The sequence below is a fragment of the Falco naumanni genome, chromosome 17 (assembly GCF_017639655.2).
Source record: "Falco naumanni isolate bFalNau1 chromosome 17, bFalNau1.pat, whole genome shotgun sequence".
Taxonomy (NCBI): Eukaryota; Metazoa; Chordata; class Aves; order Falconiformes; family Falconidae; genus Falco; species Falco naumanni.
Genome location: NC_054070.1, coordinates 901,416 through 918,645, shown reverse-complemented (window position 1 = coordinate 918,645; position 17,230 = coordinate 901,416). Strand labels below are relative to the sequence as shown.

Genomic DNA, 17,230 nt, shown 5'->3' with positions numbered 1-17,230 from the left:
CCTGGGCTGGGCATGGTACCCTGTGTCACCCCCAGCGTGTCCCCAACCACCCGGGGCCCCTGCCACACCATCCACCACCCCCAGGACGGTGGCATCGCCCCGGTCCCCCACAACCCCCACCCCTGCCCACCCATCCACCCCATCCCAGCCTTGTGGGGCTCACCCAGCAGCTGGACCCCCCCCCCCCCCCGCCGTGTCACTAGCTGGGGTCCCTGTCCCGGGGTGCCCCTGCTCACCCCAATCCCGGTGCTGTTGGCCGAGCCGCCCAGGGCTGGGAAGCTCGCAGCGGAGGGTGGCACGGGTGGGGGCAGGGGCTTGACGTCGGCACCGCACCCGCCTGCTCTTTGCCCCATGGCATCTGCTTCGAGGCGAGGGGGGGGATGGGGGGGGACAACCAGCTGGCACAGCCACCATCACCCCGGGGTGCCCACCCTGTGGCTGGGCTTGCTCGCCTGGGGGGCACCCAGGTGGGACTGCAGCACGGAGCGGGCAGGGTGCCCCCCCCCCCCCCCCCCCCCCCCCGAGCCCCTCCTGGGGCTGAGCATTGGTGACATCCCACATGGCAGCACCCAACCCTCTGTCCCACAGACCTCTGTGCCCGTGCCCGGCGGGTAACCCCGGGCTCGCCCCGAATGTTGGTTGCCGCTGGGAAAACGCTTCCAGGGTGGTTTGTGCCAAGGAAAGGGACGGATCCGGTGTGCGGGTCCATGGTGGCAGCAGGGTCACTGTCCCCTGTGCCGTGGAGTCACCCCTGGCCCTGGGTGCTCAGCACCGTTCCATCCCGCAGGGTCCCTTTGCAGGATCCATCCCTTGGCACCCCAGGGGCATCGGGGAGACCTTTAGCCCCACTCTGTCCCCCTGAGCTGGGGACACCCGGGTGGCCACGGTGTGGTTGGCACTGACTGGGGTTGTGTCCGTGAGACCAGGGGAACCCCCTGTCCCTCCTCCCCCAGCACGGCGAGGAGGGTTTGGGTTCCTTTTGAGCCTTTTGACTTCTCTGGGCTGGTCCTGGTGAGCTTGGGGTGTGTGTGGGGGGTGATGGGTCAGCTGGGCTGTGGTGGCTGTGTCCCCAAGGGCATTGCTGGCTCTGCGGGGTCCCATTCGTGCCCCCCCAGCCCGTCACATCCTGGATGACCCTCTCTCTCCATTTTCTTTCCAGGTTTTTGGGCCAAACTGGCCCCACCTCAGAAAGACCCCAGCATCATCCCGCACTTCAGAGTGTCACCCAGAGCAGGTGGTGACACCCTTTGGGGGTGTTTGGGGACCATCAGTGCACCGGTAAGAGCAGAACAGAGGGGTAAAGGTGAAGGGAGGGCTGAGAAAGACCCCAGGGAGCGGGGAGGGGGTGTAGGGGTTGGGTTTATGCCTCAGTTTCCCCGTTTCAGGGAGGGACAGGGTGCAGTCCCCAGCGGCGGCCACCAGAGGGCAGTACGTCCCCACGTCGCCCCGTCCTCCGCTGGGGGGCTCCCCCCCAGATGTGCAGCTCCCCCCCCCCCCCCCCGTACACAAAGCCCCAGATGTGCCTGGTACCACCCACCCCAGCAGGGTCCCTGGTGCTGTGGACAGTTGGGGGGCACAAGTGGCGGCCTGCTTTGTGGGAGGTGTGGGGTTAGAGTCCCCCGATAGCTCAGCACCGCCCCTCCCCCAGCCCCAGTGGACATACTGCTGTGGAAGGGAACTGGGTGGGGGGGGGGAGCATCCCCTGCCATGGTCCCCTTGTCCCTTTCTCCCTACGGACTGTGCACCCTGCCTGTGTGTGTGTGTGGGCTTCAGAGAGATTTGGGGAGCAAAGTGGGGGGGTCTCTTGGTCTGTGGGCCAAAATGCCCCCCCCAAGATCCCTTCCCGGGGGGTCCTGTCCTGCTCGGGGTGGTATTTGGGATCCATTTGGGACGGTGAATGCTGGCTGGCTGGAGGGTGCTTGTCTCTGTGCTGCTCCCCAGTTCACCCAGTACCACTCACCAGCCAGCGCTGGGCCACACTGGGGTGCAGTGCCCCCACAGCACCCCTCCCCAGCACCCTGTGGGGAGCCAGTCTGCCCAGCACCCCTTACTGGGGAGTCATGGGGGCAGGGAACTGGGGTGCCACAGCATCCACATCTCCAGCTCTACTGGCTCCCCACATCGCCCAGTGCTCCCAGTTGCCTGCATCCTTCCCGGTGACCGTCCCCAGAACCGGGATGGCCTCGAAGGTGTGATGAGCTGCAAGGAGAAAGCAAAGTCCCTGTGACAAGGACAACAAACCCCATCAGGCACTCATTAACTGGGGATGCTGGTGGCACTGGCTCATCCCCGGGTTGTGCACCCTGGGGTGGCACTGGCCACGCCAAGTTCTCCCTGCACCCCAGCCACATCCCAAGGGCTGAACCAAGGCACCCCGACACCCCCCACCGCAGCCCTGCTGCAAGCTTGGTCGTGCCTCAGTTTCCCAACCACATCCCGCTGCCTGTCCGGGCTTGGCCGCGGTGGGGGGGCGACGCTGGCCGGAGGATCCAGCTCCTGCCCTGGCTCTCCATGGCACTCCCGGGTGTGGGGTGGGCTTGATCCCACCCCGGCAGCACCCACAGCACAGGAGGACCATGGCCCATCCATGCCCACCCCTCTGCAGGGACAGTCTGCTTGCCCTGCCCCTTCCCAACTCCAGTCACCTCACTGGGTAAACTGGGAATGGTGCCAGTTGCAGAAATATTATAAAAACTCCGTTTTTATTTTTTCCCCCCCTTGATTTCTGGCCAGAGGCGACACCTCCCTGCGCAGCCCCAGCCTTGCTGTGCCCCCCCTCATCCTTCCCCAAGCTCAGGAAGTCCCCAGGGGCCACCAACCCCCTTGGGAAGAGCTGGGAAGGGGCTTGGAGGCTTCTCCCCCCACTCCAGCCCGGAGCGATGCCGAAACCTTTTGACATTTCAGGTTTAGAAATCCCCAGCACCAAACGGTGCAGGCAGCGAGCTGACTCCAAACCGCAGGTGTCCTGGGGAGGAAAACGGCCCCATCCTGCACCCCCTCTTCTGCCCTGTAAAGGTGCTGGGTCGGGAGACACCCACACCCACCAAGGGGACAGCCCTGGGGGACACAGCTTGATGCCATCAGCCACCCACCCTGTCCCCACCTGGGGCGCAGGATCGGGCCCTACCCCAGGGGCATCGTGGCTCTGGTGGAGATTTGGGGGGTACCCAGGCAGAGGGGGACCACGGGGCCACCGGTTCCTGGAATTCCCGGTGACACATTGCTCCCAGCCAGGTGCCACCGGGGCCGGAAAGCAGCTGTGGCTCCGGCTGCTGGGTGCCAGCCAGCGGCACAAACCGCTGGCCAGCCTGGATCCGTCCCCACGTCACCCGGGCAGACCGCGGTGTACCCAGACCTGCCACCTAATTGCTGGGGACCAGTGGCTCCCCATCATTTTGGGGACGCCTGGGGAGGGTTTAACCCCTGGGAGGCTGGGAAACTGTGTTGGATCGTTCTCCCTGGGAACGGCACAGCGTGGCACGGCCCCCAGGGTCGGGATGTCCCTCTTGGAGATGCCCAAATCCACAAATCCCACTGCCCGGCACAGGGTCTCCTTGGTGGTGATGGTGACAAGCTGATGTCCCAACTGTCACAGCGGCCAGGCTCGGATGCTTTTTTAGGGTGACACAGGGAAGAGAAGGAGGGATGTTTGGTGATGCCCCGCTGTCACCCTGCCTCCCCGCATCCTGCTCAGCCTGGCCCTGGTCCGTGGCCACCCTGGCATGCTGTGCCCCATCCCTGCCCGGGGTTTTAGACCCCCCCAGACGAGTGGGGCTGGAGCAGGAGGAGTCCCAGGTGGGTGCTCAGCCCTGGAGGTGCCTGCGGGATGCTCCTGGACTTGGGTCACATCCTGCCAAGGGGCTTAGGCAACCACCTGGCACGGCCACCGCAGGAGAACTTTCCAGTGCTGGAGAGCCACCGCTGGGTCCCCGTCACCCTGTTGGGTCCCTTTACTGTGGGGGCTTGCTGGGGGCTGCGTGTCCCCCTCTGCCATCCCGGAGGTCCCAGCTCAGTGCCACCGACCCCCTCGCTTCCCGGGAATATCCCTGGAGCCGGGTGCCACGAACTCCGCAGCCATCCTTGCCCTCATTGATCCGGCTTGTGCTGCTGAACCCCATCCCTTCAGTGGAACGGGAAGAAATCTCTGGGGCTTTTCTAGCTGCTTGGCTTTCCAAAATTTCTCCAGGGACATCCCTAAAGGCTTTTCAGGAGCAGCATCCCAGAAGCAAGCCACCTTCTCTGCTTTTGAAACCTCTGCAGATTTTTTTTTTTTCCCCTCTCTCATTTCTGGGAGGTGCTGGAGAAGGTGCTGGGAGCAGGTGCCCGTGCCCCGTGGCTCCTGGCTGAGCTGCAGGAACCCGCCTGGAAACCGGGCACCTTCCCACCAGGAGTTTGCTTTGGAGAGGGTGAAATGGGAATGAGCTGCAGGTGCTGCATCACTCAGCTCCCCCAAAACCCCGAGCCGTCATCCCAGCCCACGGATGGGACAGGAGCCTTGTAAAGTCACATACGGGCACGTAAAAAGTTTTTTTATCTCCTGGGAAGCAGCCGGCCCCATGGATTTGGCCACAAACCTGCAAAAAAAAACCATCTGGGTTTTGGGGTGAAGAGGGAAAACCAGTGTCCTGTGGTCGCCCCTGTGTGTGCGGGACCCATCCTGCTTCGCTCCCCGCGGTCTCTCATCCCGGCAGCACAGCCCGGGGAATTCCAGAGGTGGTGGGGGCTGAAAGGGCACTGGCAACACATGGGTTTAATTAGAGGTGATGAGGGCATGCAAATGAGCAGGTTACAGCCTGCTGGGGGGTGGCCAGGCCGCTGCAAATCCCTGGAGGCTTTGGAGGTACTTCTCGGTGGTTCCCATGTTCTGGGTGCTGGGAGCGGCTGGGTATCGGGGTAAGCACCGGCTGGGAGATGTGGCTGGGGATGGGAGAGGGTGATGAGGTGGGGTGGGGAGGTCGGACCCCCAAAATCATCCCTGCCCATGGATGTGTCCCTCTCCGGGATGAGGAAGGGGTCCCTGATGCGCAGAGCGTGGGGAAGCCTGAGCAGCCTGGGGACCCCGGTGAGCCCAAGGAGAGCTTGGAAAGGGGTTTATTCTGCTCCGGTTGTGGTTGTTGGGATGAATTTCCACGTGGGAAGAGCTGCTGTCTCCACTGCCCCTGTGCTGCCTCTCCCTCCTGCTTCCCACCCCCTCCCTCCTCATCATCACTGCCCAAACTGGGGGTGAACCTAACCCGAAAGCTTCCCAATGTGCCCTGCTGGAGCAGCACCATCTCCAGCAGCAGGATCTGACCCTTGGAACTTCCCTCCACACCTAAAAATCCACAAATTCGGGGGTGAGCAGACCTCAGCCACCAAATCCCTCATGCTGGGAGGCTGAGGCACCCAGCTGGGTCTTGGCATGGCAGAAAAGAAGCTCGGCAAAGCCCAGGAGCCCCAAATACCCCCTTGAAGAAAATGAGCAGAATTTCTTGCCTGGATGGAGCAGCCAGAGCCGGGCAGGGACCCAAACCCATCACCATTGATCGATGCAGCCTGGGTGTGAGATTTACCTTTAGGTATCAAGCCTGGAGCCACGACGGGAAGGACCATGGGGTCAAGTGGTGCAATCGACTGTGTTTCCAAGGAATCCACATTTTCATCGGCATCTTTCCAGAGGGAGTGATGAAGGTGATGAATGAGGCGAGACATGGGTGATAGCAGCACATGATGCTGAGCTGGTCGGGCTGTGGAGAGCGCAACCAAAAAAGGCTGCGAGTGGGTGATGCCGTGGTGGGATGCGATGAGCGGTTCCCTTCCTGAGGTGATGTGCTGCTGAGTCAACGCTCAAAGAGACCTCGTGGGTGGCGGGGATTGATTTGGAAGCCACCCGTAAGGTGGTGGACAGGCAAGGAGCATGCCGCTGAGCACGGGTTCGTGGCGTCCTGCTTGATGGAGAAACTCCGGAGGAAATTGTGAAAGGGCGACCAGATGCTATCTGCGTTGGCCGGTGGGAGATGCGTGGTGAACTGGGTGGGGAAAGCCCGTGGCAGGAGGTTCCCAGGGCATCGGATGCCGGGGGTTCCTCCTCACGTGCCGTTGGATGCCTTCCCAATGTTTTGGGTCCTTCCTGCTCTCGGGGGTGGGAGCTGGGAAAAAGGTGGTTGCAAAGGGGTGCAGAGCTGGAAAGGAGGCGTTGGAGCAGGTCTAGGAGCTCTATGAGGTGACTTAAGCAAAATCCCAACGCTTGCTCCGGCCAGCAGGTAGCACTCCCCCACTTGCCCATGGTCCCTGATCCCATGGGAGACATGGGACAGGAGTCCTGGTGCCCCAGGTGCCCCCAGTGCCGCTTCCAGACTGACACCGTCGGGGCTGGGACACAAACAGCGAGTTTTTCCCTTGAAAAGCAACTGTTGCCTGCCAGAAAATGTCATCCCATTGATAAATACTCGGAATGCAAAACGTTTGACCTTCCCTATTGTTTGGCTCCTGTGGGAAGCTGGCCGGGAAGGAGAAACCGTTGGCTCACCCATCCTATTCAGCCCAGTGCAGCTTCTGCTGGACACCGGGAGGGACGCGTGCCTGGATGCCTTGAGCTTCCAAGACCGTTTGCTGGCCAGCAAGGGGCTGATCGCCTCCTAAATTTGCTTGGCATAAGCTTTTGGAGAAGAGTATCTAAACCTCTGAAGGCTTGGACACCCACCCTTGGTTTTGGCGTGCCTCTGGTCCCTTCCTACCTGCAAGCCCCTGGCAGCACCTTCAGCCTGCATCCAGCAAAAAGTGCCTTTTCCTCCTGGTTTGGAAGGTGTCCGGTGGCTGTGCCACCACTGACCGTGACGAAGGTAAGGGAATAGCAAATCCAGAGGATTCATCGATGGTTTTGAAAATAACCCATCCCTATGAGTCCCTGGGTCCCTCGACAGCAGGGGCTGGAGAAACCAGTAGGGCTGGGAGAGGAGCTGCAAGGCAAAGGGGCTCTGCGTGCCCTGGGGGTGATTTTTGCCATCTGAGCATCTCCCAGCCCTTAGTTGAGCCTCCAAAGTGGCTTTTAAGGGACAAGCAAGAGATGAAGGCCAGGGTCCGTGAAGGTGGGAGATGGTTGATGCCTCCTGAGATGCCTCCAGCAGCTTTCTGGGGTCACAGAGTGAACTGGGTCGTTGCTCACATGGGATGTAGATGGTCCGGGAGGGATGTGGTGGGGCTGAGCTGGTACCTGCAGGTTCAGACCTCCCTGGTCTTCACTGGTCTGGTTGGAGAAACCTTGGCCAAGGCAGGTCAATGGGATAGGAAGGAGCTGGGTGTCTCTGAGCCATCTCAGGGTCTGGTTGATGGAGGTGACAACAGAGAAACTCTCTGGCGAGGGCTCCGGGGGGGTGCAGGATGCTCATTGGGTCTTTTGGAGGAGGCAGTGGTGAAAGGCTCAGCCCGGGGCGGCAGCTGGAACGGGTCAGGCTCGGAGCCACCCCGGCCCATCAAAAGGGACCTTCTGGCGCCAGCTGCTGAAATCAGGCAATGGCTTAAAAACATCAGCTTGCATTTAAATAAAATAAATAAAATAACAAAGCAGCATGCTTCGAGCTTTCAGGGTGGTGCAAACCAGACATCAAGAGCGCAGACTGCAAAGACCCGGGGCCGTGGGCAGGCTGGGGCAGAGGGAAGCCCTGCTCTGCGGCAGCTTGGGATCCATAAGGGATGCTCCGTACGGCCCCGTCCTCGCCATTGCCCTTGCAGCTAGTGGTTTGGTTTTTATTACTTATTTCGTTATTTCTAACTTTCTCCCTTTTGTTTTTCATTTTCGAGCAGCGTCTCGCTGCTCCGGGAAGGACTGAGATACACCCGGCTCCGGCATGCAGGAGGCGGCTGCTTCTCAGAACAGCAGAGATGAGGATTGCAGCTGCTGGGGGGCCTCCTGGGATGCACAGCACGGGGCTCCGCACCCACGGGTGACCCCGCACCAAGAAAAAAGGGCCTCGGGAAGATGCATTTGAGACGAGCCTGGCTCGCCAGAGGGGTTAAAGCTCTGCTCCCGGGAAGAGCCGGCTCTTTTCCAGCCTGAGTAAGCCCCACGCTCCTGCCAAAACCCAGCGAAGGCCGTTGCGGGGTTTTTTCGGCTGTAAACAGCGTTGCTGGATGGTGCTGCGCACCCCACGGGGCCAGCACCACTCACACCGGATGGCGTTTTGATAACGTTGGTTAATTAAGAGCTGGCAAGAGGCGCTACCCAGATGCTGGCATGAGAACCAGCCACGCAGGAGGCATCGTGTGTGTGTGGGGGGGGGTCCTCAGCCACCCCGGCCCCGCTGCTGCTTTGGGGTCACATTTGGCACAAGCCCTGGGAGGGCCGGCGGGGTTTGTGGCCATGGCGAGGACGAGGAGCACCGCGGCAGCGCCGGGCGGTGTGTCTGGCCAAACCATGCTGGCTATTTCCAAATGCCTGTGTGGACCACCCGCCCGGCCCCAAATTTCCAGGGCACGGCAAAGCAGCTGGTTGCATCATGCCGGGGTGGGGGCGGGGAGGGGGATGCTGGCATGGGCCCAAGTCCCCCCGGCCAGCAGCGCAGGCGAGGTGGAGGTGGCCGGAGGGGTTCAATCCCCTCCCTGCTCCCGGGAAGGGCTGGCTCCCTTCCAGCCTGAGTAAGCCCATCACCCTGCCAAAATCCTGCTCGGTGCTGAAGGCCGGTGCGGGGTTTATCTGTCTGAGGAGCAATTCCCGACGCCCAACGCACCAGCTGCAGAGGCACGGAGTGGGGAACTCATCCCAACATAACCTGGCCTTGAGCCGGTGATGCCAGCACCCCAAAATCCTGCAGGATGTGGCCCGAGACACCGCCCAGCACTCGGGGTGCCTGGGCTGGCTCCAGCCTCCCCAGCTCCATCCAGCAGCGCCGGCACAAGCTGAACCGTGATTATTTACAAGAGGGGTGGGAGTTTCGCCTTTGCTTCCCTTTATTTTTAAATTTATTTTTCTTTATTTTGGATTTCTGACTCATCTCGGTCTGTTGCCGGGAGGAAACCGGAATAAAAAGTGCCCCAAATATCATTTGTATCAGCTAAATAAAATCCTCCCCCAAATACTCCGGGAGGAAAGTCAGGCAGCAGCTCCCCGGAGCCGCCCGGGACCCAGAGCCACTTCTCCTTCCCCCGGTCTCATTCCTACGGAGGAGGAAAACTCAATTTTTCCTCTTTTTTTCCAAACCACAGCTGGTTTCTGGCTCGGCAAGCGCAGAGCCAGACCCAGAGCTGCTCACAGGCTGGGGGAGCGGAGAGGTGGTGGGTGCTCCCCAGCCCCTGCACCCCGCGGGGGTACCCAGCCCCAGCACCCATGGGATGCTCCACTGGGATGCAGCACCCACAGGGCTGCTGAAACAGGGCATGGGTGGGAGTGGGGACGATGCTCTGGAAGGGGTGGGTGTCACATAATGAGGGTGCCCAATTAATACTGGTGCCCAAGAGATGAGGTTGCCCTGTTAATAGTGGCGACCAGTTAATAAGGGTGCCCCAGAGGTGCTGCTGCCCCTGAAATGAGGGTGCCCTTGAGGTGAGGGTGCCCCAGAGGCGATGGTGCCCTGTTAATGTGAGTGCCCCACTAACAAGGGTGCCCGAGAGATGAGGGTGCCCCATTAATAAGGGTGCCTTGGAGACAAGGGCACCCCAGATGTGAGGGTCCCCCATTAATGTGGCTGCCCCATTAATAAGGGTGCCGCAGAGATGCGGGTGCCCCATCAACGAGGGTGTCCCAGATATACTGGTACCCTATTAATATGGGGTGCCCCGTTACTAAGGATGCCATGGAGGTGAGGGTCCCCCATTAATAAGGGTGCCCTGGAGACAAGGGCACCCCAGAGGTGAGGGTCCCCCAATTATATGGGGTGCCCCGTTACTAAGGGTGCCATGGAGGTGAGGGTCCCTCATTAATAAGGGTGCCTGGAGACAAGGGCACCCCAGAGGTGAGGGTCCCCCATTAATATGGGGTGCCCCGTTACTAAGGGTGCCATGGAGGTGAGGGTCCCCCATTAATAAGGGTGCCCTGGAGACAAGGGCACCCCAGAGGTGAGGGTCCCCCATTAATATGGGGTGCCCCGTTACTAAGGGTGCCATGGAGGTGAGGGTGCCCAGTGCCTTCCCTCCCTGGAGTGGTTTTGCTGAGTCTCTCCTCGTGAGCTGGGGGCAGGTGGTGGGAAGGTCCCTCGTCCCCTGGTAGGTCCCTTGTCCTTCTGCCAGCCAAGCGTGACTCAGCAGCCGAGCCTGGCTGGAATGTGTGAAGATCAGGGGGAAAACAGCCCAAAAGCAGCGTCCTGGGCGTGTGTGTGGGTGAACTGTGACTCCAGCAGATGAAGCATCCGCCTGGACACCCCCAAAGCCAGCCGTCCCCCCCCCAGACCCTCCAGGGGATGGATCTTGCCCCCTGACAGCGGTGGTCCTGCAGTGTGCACAGCCCACAGGAAGGCGGTGGAAGCTGGGGAGGCTGAGTTCACCCCCCTCCTCTGCTTCGCCCCGGGAAATCCATCCCCCTGCTCAGCCCTGCAGCAAACCTGGAGCCACTTTTCCCTTTCCAAGGGGAAAAAACGGCTTAGCTGATGCTTGGCTGCAACCTGCTCAGCTGCCCTGTGCCAGGTGAGCCCTGGGAGCTGATAGAAACCAGCTGCCAAGCGTTGGTCCTGATACCGGGAAGGATAAATTTGCCTCCCTGCCTCAGCAGAAAGACTTTGGAGGGATGGAGGCAGGTTCTTGGGTACATCCCAATTCCAATCCTTATCTATCTTTTTCCCAATTGCGATAGCAGCTCAGGTCCTGCTCACTCCTTGTGCCACGTGCTGTACCAAGAGGAGCCAGCAGCTCATTTGCACCATCATGGGTAGGGGTTAAGATTTATTACTTAAATCTGCAGCCTGGAGGTGATCCTGCTGCTGCCGTCTCCTGCCCTGAAACGGGGGGATGCTCAGCTTTGGGGTGGCTGTGGGTACCGCACAGGGCAGAGGCCGTGTTAGTCCAGACTGGGGTCTGGGTGTGGGTTTGAGGACAAGGATGAGGGCAGTGTGGTGGCACTGAGGGGGTGGGGGGGGGATAGGACATGTGCTGCCTCCCTTGAAGTCACTGGGTTCACCCACTGTCACCATGCGGCTGGTGCTGTGGTGGCTTTTGGGGTGTTTCAGGAGGGGGTTGATGCTCAGGCTCCATCTGCACTGTATGATGCTCAGCCTGGGGGGCTTGGGTAAATTGAGACCCCCAGGGCAGGGTCTAGGCTGTGGGGAAGCACCCCTCATGTTACTCAGCTCCCCTCCTGTAAATCTTCCCCCCAAAAAGGGGACTTCATCCCATGAGTGGCTCCAGTTCTGGTTTTCCATGCTGGGGGGCACAAGGCAGTTGTGGCTCCAGCTGCTTCCCTGGGGTTTGGCTCTTTTTCCCTCCTCGAAGCAAAGATGCTGCTTTTGGGGTCAGGTACCTGGCAGTGATATCAAGCCTCGTCTGCTCGGGGAAGGGCTGAAGTGAAGCCAAACCGCTCTGGGACCTCCCAGCCAAGAAACCTGGTGCTGGGCAGGAGGAATTAGCAGCTCCGAGTGGTTTGGGCTTTTCCCAGGGAGCTGATCCCAGCTCATGTCCCGCTTTTCCACAGTGTTTTGAGTGGCTTGGGGTAACCAAGGGGGTCCCTGCTGTAGCCAGGTGTAATTCTGGCATCCCTGGGGATGGAGGTGGGCTTCATCCCAGTGCTGCACTGCTTTCACCAGGAGGAATTAATATTTTCCTTTTTTTTTTTTTTTTTAACTGGCATTTCCCTTCCTGCATCTGCCGGTGGCTGCCGCAGCAGCCCTGGGGTGGGACTGGGGGTTCAGCCGATGGCTCTGCCCTCCACAAACCGAGTCCTGGGGGATGTGACCACAGGGGTGGGAGGTGGAGGATGCAACCCATGTGGAAACCACAAACGGTTTCGATGTGTTTATGAGGCCGGGCACAACTTCCCCCGGCCGTGTTTCCCAACGTTGGCTGCTGCTTTGCAAAGCCGCTCGAGCTTGCCTCTGCATGCATCGGGCATGTGCAACGGGTGCGGGGGGGTGCAGCACCCATAGGTGCAGGGCGATGAGCCCATTCAGTGCTCGGGGTGGCCCCGAGGGGTGGCTGTACCCCTGGGATGAGGCAGAGGTGGGTTTGGGGAGGTGGGTTGCAGCTCCAGCACGGCTGGGAGCAATGTTCCCATGCCCATCCCCATGGCTTGGGGATGTGGGAGCGGAGCTGGAGCAGCGCGGGGGCTGGGAGGGTTTGCCGTCACCCCAGGGTGATGCTCGCTGTCGTGGAAAGGGTGAGTGATGCTGGCCGTGGGTCACACTCTCTCCCCCAGGAAAAGCTCGGGCAAAGGTTATTCTTAAAAAAAAAAAAAAGTTTCCTCTTTTCCTTCCTCATCGGAGGCACGTGGTGGTGAGGTCATGGAGTGCCTGGGCTCGCGGCAGGACATGCTTCCAGCTCGGCGTAATCGCATCCCCAGGGCCACGGCAAGACTGTTCTTGGCGGGGTCTGGGTGAATGGTGGGGAGAGGTTTCTGCTGCCCCTGCCCCCACCCAGCAGTGCTCCCCCACTGCCCCTCCAGCTCCACTTTCCTCCTGGTCAAGCGACCACATCCTGAGCCAGCCCTCGGGCTGTTTCCTTCGCTCCTGCTGGGTTTCCCGGAGTGGCTTCTTGTGTCCCAGAGGCGAATGTGGCTTTGCATGGAAAATCAGCCCCAGATGTGGCCGAGCTGCTGCTGCTGCAGCACCCTAAATGGGTCTGGGGTCTGCGGAGGGCTTGGGAACACGGGGACAGCAGAAACTGGGGTCTGCGGAGGGCTTGGGAACACGGGGACAGCAGAAACTGGGGTCTGCGGAAGGCTTGGGAACACGGGGACAGCAGAAACTGGGGTCTGCGGAAGGCTTGGGAACACGGGGACAGCAGAAACTGGGGTCTGCGGAGGGCTTGGGAACACGGGGACAGCAGAAACTGGGGTCTGCGGAGGGCTTGGGAACACGGGGACAGCAGAAACTGGGGTCTGCGGAGGGCTTGGGAACACGGGGACAGCAGAAACTGGGGTCTGCGGAGGGCTTGGGAACACGGGGACAGCAGAAGGAACCTGTTGGGTGGCTGGGACCTGGCAGCCAGCAGCACCTGGAGGGGTTTATCCCATGCCGCGGGGAGCACGGGCAGGGTGGCAGTGTGTCCCCTTTGCAGTTGGGTACCCCACAGGAGGGGTGATGGGGGTATCCAGGGGCTCCCCCACCCTTGGGGACAGTCACTGGGCAATGGGGCGGTGGTACTGGCATCGGGCTGAGCAGAGCCCTGGTGCAGCCTCCGGCGTGGCCGTGCAGCCCTTGGCTTGGGACGATGTGGGGCAGCTCCCATCTGATCAGCTGCCAGTTCCCACCTGGGGGTGGATTTCGGGGAAGCGGGATGGTTTGCGGGCAGGAGTTGTGTCCCCATCACCGTGCCACCACCTTCCCTGGCAGAGCTGCGCTCTGTCCCCAGCCGGTGGCACAGCCATACCAGAGGGTCATGGTGAATTCTAACAGCTGCTTGGGGGTCCCTGGGGACATCGTGGCCCAAGTCCCCAGCTGAGCTGGGGGCTGCTGGCCTCGCTCGGGGCAAACTGGCGGAGGGCTCTGGGGCGGGAACCACACGCTAATCAAAAGGGGATGGAAAACTCTTGTGGTTGCTTGGAAATGAAGCACGGCTAAGAGCAGACCACACCAGCCTCCAGATGCGACAGCAGCGGTTGCGGGATGAAATTCCGCTGGATTATACTGGATTACGAGAGCTGAGGCAGGGCTGGCGGCGGCAGGCTGGCCCCGTGGCGTCGCTGGGCAGGGGGAGCAGCGTGGAGCCCCTTCCCCACGGCTGGGAACGGGTTTGGGGATGGATCAGCCCTGGCTGCCCCCCAGGTCCCTCGTTGAGCTGGGATTTTGCCTGGCTCATCTCAGCCCCTAAATTTGAGCTTTTCCAAGATCCTTGGGGATCCTTGGTCCATCCCACTGCTTGGGGTGGGAGGAATCATGCTGGGGGCTGCTGACTCCCTCCAGGGCTCAGAGGCACTCAGCATCCTGGTCACTATCCTGCATCTTCCCCATGCAAGGATGTGGAAGATGATCCAAACTCAGGGTCCAGGTGAGGGACCCCCTGAGCATCACCTGCTCTCTGGGGCTGCAAGCACCCTCACAGGTTCCCTGTCGTGGTTTTGTGCTCTTCAGCCTCGCTGGGTACCGTTTCCTTCCACCCCATTGTGACAGTGTGTTGCTCCACGGGGTTTTGAAGGGGCTGTGGGGCCGTTTTTGCCGGCGGTCCCGTGGGCCGGAGGGCTGCCGGGCGGGAGCATGGGTGGAGGCGCAGCAGTGCATGCCAAAATGCATCAGCCTCTGTTTTTCTGGTGGCGGCTGAAGGTTGTTTGTGCTGTCCCGGGGATGATACAATGCTCTTGGCGTAGGTGCATGACCCGGCAGCCGGGCACACGCAGTGCTATCGGCCAGGAGGAGGGCCCTCTGGGCTATCTTGCAGCATCTCCTCCTCTAAGCATGAGCCACAGTCCTCCCAAAATTGCTGTGGGACCCTAATTTTGACCCGCTTTGCTGCATGCCTGCATGAGCACCCCACTTCCCAGCTCTGCTCAACCCCCCTGCATCTGCAGCACAACTGATGCTCTCTGGAGTGGGATGGGGCATTTGCTCCCTGGCTGAGCAGGAAAACAGTTCACCTGCTGCAAGGACCATTTGTTTTCTTGGAAAAAGCAGCAAATACCTCAAAATTGGAGTCTCCAGCCACGTGCAAACTGCTGGCCCATTGCTGGGGTCTGCTCGGCTTTACTCTTGGATGGAGGTTGCAATGGGTGGGAAGGAGAGAATGGGGTAAAGAGTGAGGGTGTCAGAATGGGAAATATCCCCAGGGAAGGAAGCTGAGGCCACTGGGATGGAGGCAGGAGTGCCTTGTCCAGCTGTGAGGGAGATGGGAAAGGCTGGATTTAGCATCGACATTAGCTGGGGAGCGTGGGAGCAGCAGGAGCGGGCTGCGCTCGCCAGCCAGTGGCTTTTCACCAAGAGATGCCGGCATGATGCGGGCTGCGCTCGGTCCTCTCGTGTCCCCTCTGGTCATGCCGGCCCCGGGCTGCCTGGAAGTCGGGGGTTGGATTCAGTGTATCGCACTGATTTGCTTTCCCAGAGCCCCAAAGATGCTTTTAATAAACCCGAGTGAATTCCAGACCATTCCCAAGTGCAGAGTTTGGCTGGAGTAAGTGTGAGGCTGGAGAGCTTTTTGCAACACCCCCAAACTCTCCCCCTCCCCCCTCCCCCGATCGCCACCTTTACCCCCACCAGCAGTTGCAGCGGGTCTGTGTATCCTGTTTTCAACCCAAAATGAACCACTTTCCCACCCCCCCCAAGGGCACCAGGCTGCCAGCACGGCCGGGCTTGCAGCACGTATGTGCCGCAGCATCGTGATCCCTCTGAACAGCCGCCTGAAAGGCGTGTCTGTGATGGAAAAGGGCCGGATCCAGGCATGGAGCCGTGGGGAGCTCTGATGGCCAAGGTTCATCAGGGCTGAACCATCACTGCCTTCCCTCCACCTGCCACCGGCCCCCCAGGTAGGGCTGGGGCTCGCGGGGGCCATCCCGGAGCCGTGGGCAGGAGGCAGCTTCATGATGCTAAAACCTCTGCTGCTAATGAAAACCAGGCTCTGGGCAGCCCAGCAGCTGATCTGAGTAATGCCTCGAATTCCTGGCAGGAGCCGCTTCCTTTCGGGAGGCGAAGGCTCCTTCCCCGGCAAGCGGGGCCCTTCGTGTGTCCCCCTGGGCATGGGGGTCTCCTGGGGCATCAGTCCTGCTTGGGGACCAGTTACCTCAGCCGCCCCTCGGGGGTCGGGGCTGGTGTCAGGCAGCGAAATGATGGGGGGTTACATGGTGCAGGGGGGTCTGGTGGGTGGGTGATGGTCTGTCCAGCCCTCTGTCCATCCAGCTGGCCCCATAGGCACTTGGCTCGCTCCCCCTCCCCCTCCATCCACAGTGAGGAAGATGATGGGTGATGAGCCCTGCAGAGCCCAGGGACCGATCCCTGTTCCTTAGGGTGTCACTTTGGCTGGCAGGGATGTCCCTTTGGGCTGGGGGTCCCCCCTGCTTTCAAGGACGGGTGCAAGCAGGGAAAGGAGCTCGGCAGCTCCCAGGGATGGATCCTGCGTGGGGGAGAGCTGCTGCCGGCAGCGTGGCAGGACGGCTGCTGGGTGTGGAGCAGGATGAGGCCATGACTCAGGGCTCTCCCCCTCCTCCCCCAGCGGCACCTGGGGACCCGGGGGTGCAGCCGGGGACAAGGCCCCAGCGTGTGCGTCCATGGTGGAGATCAGGGCCAGTCGCTGATGTAAACAGCTCTGGCTGCAGATAAACAACCAGCCCCGGCGGGGAGGACAAACGGCTCCTCTGTTCCCATGCGGGGTGGCTCTGGACCCTCCCCGTGATGCCCCAGCAGCATCTCCTTTGCCCAGGGGTCGGTGGCTCAGAACTGTCCCCCAGCCCCCTGTCTGTGGGTGGCACAGGGGTGCCACCGCGTAGCCTGGGGCTGGACATATGTGGGGTGCGGATGTCCGGTCTGGGGGCAATGGAGGGGTCAGCCACCTGGATACGTGCCGAGGTCAGGGATGATGCTGGCTCCATCCATCACACAGCCCGTGGGCTGCGGCATCCCGGCGAGAGCTTGGCAGGAGCTCATGCCTGGCCCTGGTGACAGCCAGGGACACCCCAGCCCTCCCAGGATGGGTGCCGCCAGTCCCCCCACCGCCACGGTGCCAAGGCCAGGCTTCCCAGCAGCACTCCCAAGCCCTTTGACCATCCTGCCCCTGATCCTGGCACAGAGCCATGCTCCCCCCGCTGCCACTTGGCCACCCACCCCCACCTGCACCCAGCTGCTCCCAGCGTGGCCCCCAGACCCCCCCACTGGTCGGCACCCGCTTGGCTCCAGCCTGGCTGAGCCAGAGTGTGCCAGGGTTGCAGCCATGTGGCACCGTGCCATGAACCCTGGGTGATGCTGAGCTGGTGCGTGGTCCCTGTGTGGGGCTGAGCAGGGGACAGGGCATGCCGGGGGCTTGTGACCCCCCAACAGCACCCTGGTTCAGGGTATACTGGGGGTGCTGAGGACCCCATGGCACCCATGGGTGCAGCCCGTCAGAGCACGGGCTCATGGAGATACCGCAGGGTGGGCAGCCTCCTGCTGCCACCCTGAAACCGCTGCAGCCAAGGGGCTGCTGGTGGCACCTCCTG

The 17,230-nt window shown here is 61.3% G+C and overlaps 1 long non-coding RNA gene across 1 annotated transcript; it reads left to right on the top strand.

Annotated features, from left to right (window-relative positions):
* The first annotated feature begins 6,730 nt into the window (after positions 1–6,730).
* Positions 6,731–9,016, top strand: LOC121098746. The gene is made up of 2 exons (XR_005831346.1): positions 6,731–6,821; positions 7,783–9,016. It is a non-coding gene; the product is annotated as an uncharacterized LOC121098746 (long non-coding RNA).
* The last annotated feature ends 8,214 nt before the right edge of the window (positions 9,017–17,230 follow it).